Consider the following 8,219-nt stretch of genomic DNA (forward strand, 5'->3'; position numbering starts at 1 on the left):
CAATTTTAGCTTAGTGCATGGTAAAAGATATAGTTTCAGTTTTAATTTTCAGCATGTGGAAAGCCACTTTTTCCAGCACCATTTATTATTATTATTATTATTATTATTATTATTATTATTATTTATCAGTACCGGGGATCAAACTCATGACCGCCTGCTTGCAAGGCAGGTGCTTATGCTGCTGAGCTAAATCCCCAGCCCCTCCAGCACCATTTATTACACAGGCTTTCTTCCAGTAAATGTCTTTGGCACCTTTATTAAAGATAAGGTGCCTTAGTGTGTCTAGAGTTGTTTCTGCATTTTCTAATCTGTTCCGTTGGTCTTTGGGCCTGTTTCTCCCCCCCCCCATACCATGGTACTTTTATCACATAGCTTTGTTATATAATTTCAAGTGATTGTGGTGCTCCCTGTCTTGTTGCCCCAGATGCCTTTGCTATTCTAGATCTCTTCTGGTTCCAGATGCATTTTAGGATTATTTTTCTGTAATTCTGTGAGATATACTATTGGAATTTTTTTTTTTTTTGTCTTTTTTTATCAGTACCGGGGATTGAACTCATGACCACACACTTGCAAGGCAGGCACTTATGCTGCTGAGCTAAACCCCCAGCCCCGCTATTGGAATTTTTTATGTTACTGGAATTTTGATTGGGATTGCACTGAATTTGTATAACAGTTTTGTAAATATTGGCATTTTCACTATATTGGTTCTCTGTAACCAAGAGCATAGGAAGAATCCACTGATGAGTTAGTGCCCCCATGATCCAATCACCTTCCAAAAGCCTCACTTCTGAATACATATGACTGTGGGAGGTCATTTTATATATTTTTATTGGTACATTTTAGATATACATAATGATAACATCCATTGTAAGGAATTTGTACCCATACATGATACATCTTGCTTCTTTTTTTCCCTTCCTCCTCCCATCCCTTCAACTATTTTTCTCCCTCCTTATATATAAAAGCTTTGTTACCATTTTTACTTCAGGACATTTTTTAAAATTACTTTGTTTACTTTAGGACATTCTAGCTCTAAATCTAGGAGGATGGGAAAGCCCTCCAAGCATAGCTGTTTGTCATCAAATAATCCACATTAGTGAATTCAGGTATTAAACGTGTAAATAAGAAAGATCAGAAAGCATGACCTTCAAATGAGCCAAAAATATCTGAAACATTAAACCAAAAGGGAAAATTGTTTTGACAAGCTTCCAGTATTTATTAGAGAAAACTAGGGAAATTATATGAACACATACAGAAAAAGAAATACAAATAACCCTTTAGAAATCATGCATAACAAAAGAAAGGCAAATGAAACCTCAGCTATGTATCTTTTCAGGGCTTCTCTGAATGGCAGGTGTGTTGAGGATTCTGTTTATGTCCTAAGCTCTTATCAGAGTGCCTGGCACCTAGGAGTGTGCATATTTTGAATGAGAGAGGAAGGATAAAAGACATTGGTGAGCATCAGGGTTGATACTTAGCTGTTGGGGAAAGGAACACAGAAACACTACACAGAGAATACCAGTCTGAATAGCTTCTATGGACATGAATCCAGCAATGTTGATATATATCACCACAAAGGGACACGCCTTTCCACCCAGCAGTCCCCATGAAGGCAGCTGTGGGGAAGGACTTAAGTGCCCCATTCCTCTTCCAGCCTTGTTGGTTCCATCTAGCAAGCCTCAGATGCTGGTGAGTCTGACATGTTGGGTGTCACCTTGACTGGTTCTCCAAGGAGTGGATGCTGGGCTGTTTTGACTCTACATCTGAATTCTCCTGAATGGTGGCTGTTGTTACCCACTTTGGTGGGGGTACAGCTGTCAGTTTCTGGTTTTCTTTATGCACTGAACACATCGACACTGGGAATAGAGAGGTAGCAAAGCAGGTAGGTTCCTTCCTCTTGAGCTCACATCTTGGTGGGCAAACAATAAACATAGATAACTCCATGAGCATGAAGTACAGAATAGAAATAAAACTGAAGGATCAGAGAACCAGGACCTCTCTACTTTTCTTATTTAGATTTTTCCTATGGAAAGTTTCTGAGATATATGGAAACAGAGAACATAATAGAGGCCTGGGAATTTAGCTCAGTGGCATAAGCACCTGCCTGGCAAGCGCAAGGCTGTCAGTTTGATCCCTAGTACCATTAAAAAAAAGAGAGAACGTAATATAATGAATGCTGATTGCCTTTCAAGCAATTGCAATTATAGACTGATTTTTTTTCTATTTTTCCATCAGATTACCTCCTCCAGCCTAGACAACAGTCATTTTTTAGCAAGATTTTTTTTTTAGATAGGGCCTCATTTTATAGTGGAAGCTAGCCTCGAACTATAGGTTGGTGCTGAACTCACAATGATTCTCTAGCCTCAGTCTTCCAAGTGCTGGGCTTATGGGTATGTGTCACCATGCCCAGCAGAAAGATCGTATTGTTTGTTTGAAACAAAAGTCTCACTATATAACCCATGTTGGGTTCGAAGTCATGGCAATCCTCTTGCCTCAGCCCCCTGAGTACTTGAATTTCAGGTGTGTACCACCATGCCTGGTTTAAAATCGTATTTTATTTATTTTTTTATTTTGGTGCTGAGATTGAACTCATGACCTCATGTTAACCAGGCAAGTGCTATGCCACTGAGCTACATCCCTGATCCCAAGATCTTATTTTTAATTGACAAACAATTGTATATTTTGGGATATGATATGATATGATATTCTGATACATACTTACACTGTACAGCAAGCTAACTAACATATCCATCACCTCACAGACTTATAAGGACATTTAACATTTACTTGTGTGTGTGTGTGTGTGTGTGTGTGTGTGTGTTTGGTACCAGGGATCTAACTCATGATCTCACACTCACCATGCAGGCACTTTTACCACTGAGCTAAATCCCCAGCCCTCTTGTGTGGTTTTTGAGACAGGGTCTCTATGCTGTTTAGGCTGGCCTTGAGCTCACTTTGTAGCCCAGGCTGGTCTTGAACTCCAATGATCCTTGTGCCTCAGCCTCCTGCTGGGATTACAGGTTACAGGTGTGAGCCACCATGCCCAGCTAACATTTACTCTTTAAGCAATTCTGAAATACACTTTGATTATAGTCACCATTTCTTTTATTTATTTTATAAAACCAAGGAAAAAAGAAAACAGACTAAAATCAAGGAAAAATACAGCAGTATAAGTGATACAGAACCTCACAACCTTATGAAACTGGGGGCTGGGGATTTAGCTCAGCGGCATAAGCACCTGCTTTCTTGCAAGCAGGCAGTCGTGAGTTCGATCCCTGGTACCGATAAAAAGGAAAAAGACAAAAAAAAAAAAAAAAAAAAAAAACCCTTATGAAACCAATAGTTACCATAATGCCTTTGTTGTCTTCAAAATAGCTACAGATACTTTTGGACACAGTAAAAATCTAACAGAACAGAACAGAATAGAAACAGTAAAGCCAAAACAGTGAATGCAATAAAAGACTTCAAAACAAGCTACTAGCAAATCCAAAATGGCTACCATAATATATCTTATCTTTCAAACAGCTGCCCATGTCACCAGATTTAACATAATCAAGCAAAACAAAAGAGAATAAAACCCAACCCAGCAAAACAATGAAAATGATATGGTTTTCTGGCTAGGATTGCTTCCTGGTTCTCTCCCCCACCAAACCCGGCAGTCCCCAAATGGCACAGACTATCAGAGTGAGGCTTAGGTGTGGCCTCCCTACTCTGGCAGTGGCCCACACATGGCTCTGGTTTCCAGGCGAGGATCACCTCCTGCTGAGGCCCCTGGGTTCTACCTCCCCCGTCTGCCTATAGAAATTTAATTACAAAACTATCATCCAACAGGAATATTCACTAAGCCCCTTATTGCCATCCAATAGACAGTTTAAATTCTCCTATTTTTCTCACACTTTTTTTTGTATGAGGGATTGAACCCAGGCTCTTCACATTGAGCTATATCTCCACTCTTTTTTGTTTTTAAATTTTGAGACACTATTTTGCAAGTAGAACATGAAATCATCATCCTCTTGCTTCAGTCTTTCAGAGTGCTAGGATTATAGGCATAAGCCACTATGCCTGGCTTCATACATTATTTTTTTTTAGAATTGGTTTATGTAAGTTCACATTCAAATCAGGTACACATAATACACGTCTTAGGTTGGGAATATAGTTCAGCAGCATAAGCACCTGCCTGGTAGGTGCAAGGTCCTGAGTTTGATTCCCAGTATCAAAAAACAAAGCAAAACAAAAGAGCATGTCTTAGCCACTTTCTCATTGCTGAGACACAATATGTGACAGCTTAAATTTCAAGGAGGACAGGTTTATTTTGGCTCATGGTTTGTAGAGGTTTCAGTGAATAGTCGGGTGCCTTCAAGGCAAGATAGCAAAGGCACAGGGGCATGACAAAGGAGAAGCTGCTCATGGCAGGCCAGCGGGGAAACAGAGAATGTGAAGGGAAGACAGGGAGACATGTTCCCAGTGACCCACCTTCTCTGACCGTGCTCCACTTCCCAATATCATATTTAGCCATAAGCTCATCAGTCGACTAATTCACTAATGAGTATCATGCCACCAAGACCCACTCACATTCCAAAAGTCCCACATGCATGCATTAGGCTTAGGGGAGGGAAACATCTAAATATAAATCATAACAATGTATTTGTTCAGCTGGTCTCTTAAATATTTTCATCTATAATATCCATTTCCAAACTTCTTCCTTTGCAATTTATTTATTGAAGTCAGCTCATACATATAATGGACTTCATAATTATGATTTTGCTGTTTGCATTCTTATGGTACCCTTGCAAACTAAGACATACAAACCAATTAGGTTCATTTGGGGAAAGGGACAGAATACTTTTTTTCCAGAATACTTTATAAGTGAGTGTTACACATATCCATTGAGAATCATTGTCTAAATGTGGCTTAGTCAATTTTCTCATTGCTGAGACACATTACCCAACACCAACAACTTACAGAAAATGTTTAAATGCATGGTTTTGGAAGATTCTGGTCCATAGTCACTGGTTACAATGCAGGAATGTCATGGTAGAAAGGTCTGGGCAGAGAAAAGCTGCTCATGTCATGGCACCAGAAGGGAGAGAGAGAAGGAAGAACCTGGGGAGGGAGACACACACTTCCAGGTCATGACCACAGTGTGCTTTCTCTTCTGACCGGGCTCCAACTTCCAACAGCATTCTCACCCACCAGTGGATGAATCCACCAGTGAGTAAAGCACCTTCATGATTCAACCACCTTCCCACTTTGGGGGAACAGTTCAGATTAAACTGTAAAAACATGTGAGATATTGACATTCTGGTATTGCTAGTTCTTCAGCATTTGTGGGAATAGCTGTATAAAAATGAAACTCTCCTACATAAATTTCTGGTTACTCTGAAGTATGATAATTTAAAAAAGATATCAAAATACATCATTAGTCCACAGTGATATTTCTAATTCAAATTTAGGGTTATGTGGTTATTATTTGATTTTACAACTGTATCCTTTTTCTCTTATATTACACATCTTGGACCCTAATTATTTTAGGACATAATTATTTTCCTCATTACTTTTATATGTCAGTGTAACAATATCAATTTTATTAGTAGTAGCTTGATTAAAAAGCATAAAATTCCTTAGCAGGTATTCTGGCAAAAAGGTTTACTGACAGAGTTGAGATCTCTGGGTAGAGTTCAACAGGCCGTTCCTACAGGTCCAAAATGGCTTGAGAGAGCCAGCAAAGAAGACTGGGCTGAAGGTGTGGCAAATGTGACGGATTCTAAGAATAGTAAAGGGGTTGCATGGCTTGAACCCCACCGGAACCATCAGGAGTACCTAGGCCTATCTGTCTGTCCAGATATGTGCCCAAGAACAGGAAGTATGAGGCTTAAAGCCATTGTGCAAGACCACGTGGATGGCTCTCCTTGAATACAGTTACCTCTAATTTGGCTACACCTGGCCTTATCACCATGCACTGATATGTACAGAGCTGGCTAAGCTATTTTCTTTTCCCTTCAACTGGTTCCCAGCAATGTAAACTGGTCTAGCTGAGGTGCTGATGTGTAATCGTTGAAGCCAGCTGACAGTCAACTGTTTCCCCATCTCAGAGCCTATAATGGTTAAGCCCAGGAGAATGGTAGAGCCAATGTTCTAGGAATGTCAATTGAGTTTGAGTCTCAAGATAAGAGGCTATGACTTCCCAGGGCACAAAAGTTTACACATCATAAACTGAAGCAACAGCCTCCTAAATATTGAACGCTACCTTAGGGTGTTATGCAGATTGGTCTTTCTGCACATCCTTCTCTCTGCATATTGCAGAGGTGCTTTCTGTCCTCCTAGCTAGCCCAGCTCCCAGTACTCGTGTAATTCCCACCATTCTCACAGTCCCTCATCCTTAGCCACTACCTTCTTCACAAAGTAATAAAACCCAGGTTGGGCCCTGGGTGTGGCCTTTGTTCCATGAACCCTCATCTGGACTGGACCCAGGACCTCTTGGCTGCCCTTAATTATAAATATATCTTAGCATCTTTATCTTCACCATGGCCTGCACTGGAGGCAGTAGATTGAAATTAACTTGCTAGAATTCCAATAATGTTTCTATGGGATTACAAATATAAACTTCCCAAATCACAACTAGGGCAGGAAAGGACAAATCAATGCCTTGGTCACTAACAGTAACACCTGAGACTCAGGGTGAGATCTTATCGAGGTATCTTTTATGGCCTGATTGCATACAGAGACATCTGTGGTCTTGATTTCTATCAGTGATGGCAAACCTTTTAGCCTTCAGTGACAACAAAGAGCTGGCTGTGGCATGTGTGCCATATGTTGCCATCACTGATTTATATTTTGGGTATCTGTGAGGCAAGAATTTCCCAGAATTCTCTACCGAAAGGGTCAATGGTCCAAGAATTTATGAAAATGTGCAGTTGGGACTATCTGTTGGCCAGAAGCTTCTGGTGTCAAGATGGCTGCCTGAAGTTTGGCCAAATGTGTTAAATGGGACTTTCCGGTCAAGAGGCAGAAAGCAGCCAGAGATCCAGCTCAGCAGTGCAGCACTTGACTCACAAGTGTGAAGTCCTGAGTTCGATTCCTGGTACCCACAGGAGGAAAAAAAAAGCAGGAAGCAGCAACTACAAAGTGAGCTCCAATACCATGATAGTGGTGACAAACTGCTATTGCTGCTCACTCAGTTCACCCCAGAGGACTCCTCAGGTAGCCATGAAGTCTGGGGGGAGGGGTGACCCTTCAGAACTTCAACATCTGTCAAGGATGCAGGTGAAATATGCCAGAGGACCAAAGGCCGTTCTACCTGTACCAAGAGCACTTGGTGGCCATGATGAACTTAGGTGCTGCTTCCATGCTCTGAGCACAGTGAACAACGGGGTATGGTGGGCCAGAGATTCAGGTCTGTGAAAGCCTCATTAACCAGAAGCCAGCATGTGGCCAGCAACTAATCTCCCAGAGGGCATATGGTGTGGGAATATGGAAACGAGGCTGTTGCACCAAAACCCTCTATGGCCAATCTGGGTAGCTGAGATTCAGGGGCATGAAAAGAGGTTACTACAGCCTTTGCTGTGAAAGGATCCTGGTGGGGCTTCATCAAGGGTTCCTGTAGCATTGCAATTTGAGAGTCCAGAGTTCTTTGTTAGTGGGGCCTAAGGTGGGCTGGAACACAACAGGATAAATGAACAAAATTTTTGAATGAGGCATGTTTTGTCTCTGGAACAAAGATCTAAAAGAAGTTGTAGGTACCTTGTAGATCAACAGCTGCTTTTTAGTTGTCAGCAAGAGTAGTGCTTGGCTTACCAAATCACTTTCAGGACCTTGAGAGATGTGGTGGATCCTAGCGCTTTTCCTTGGATAAGGTCTCTTATATTTGCATGTCCTGAATGAGCCAAAATGTGAATCACTATTGTGCTCCTGGAGAAAGGTGAGTTCAGTTAAAATCTTACCCATGAGGGTCATGTATGTTGTGAAGGCTGTTAGGGCACCTATGTTCACCTGGGAAGGGTGAATTATGTGCCTCCAAATATGAGGACAAACTGCAACTGAAAGCTGTTGCAACAGGCACAGAAACTTGTCAGCCAAATCTATACAAACAATGTACTTGCCAGTTGCCAAATGGAGGGAGTCAGTAGTTTCAGCAACACTGGGTACGGGCCTCTAATAGATGAGACCACAGCATTAAGGGTTAATAACCTACTTCCAAGCAGTGTTCTTTTCAGATTCAA

At 41.3% G+C, this 8,219-nt stretch overlaps 1 protein-coding gene across 1 annotated transcript in view; it reads right to left on the reverse strand.

The window, feature by feature from the left end:
- The window catches only part of Znf250 (zinc finger protein 250), a 57,356-nt gene that overhangs the window by 23,867 nt on the left and 25,270 nt on the right, over positions 1-8,219 (reverse strand). The gene's annotated exons all lie outside the window — the stretch shown is intronic.

The sequence above is a fragment of the Cavia porcellus genome, unplaced genomic scaffold, assembly GCF_034190915.1.
Source record: "Cavia porcellus strain 051 isolate PalLab524CR breed Dunkin Hartley unplaced genomic scaffold, mCavPor4.1 scaffold_19, whole genome shotgun sequence".
Classification (NCBI taxonomy): Eukaryota; Metazoa; Chordata; class Mammalia; order Rodentia; family Caviidae; genus Cavia; species Cavia porcellus.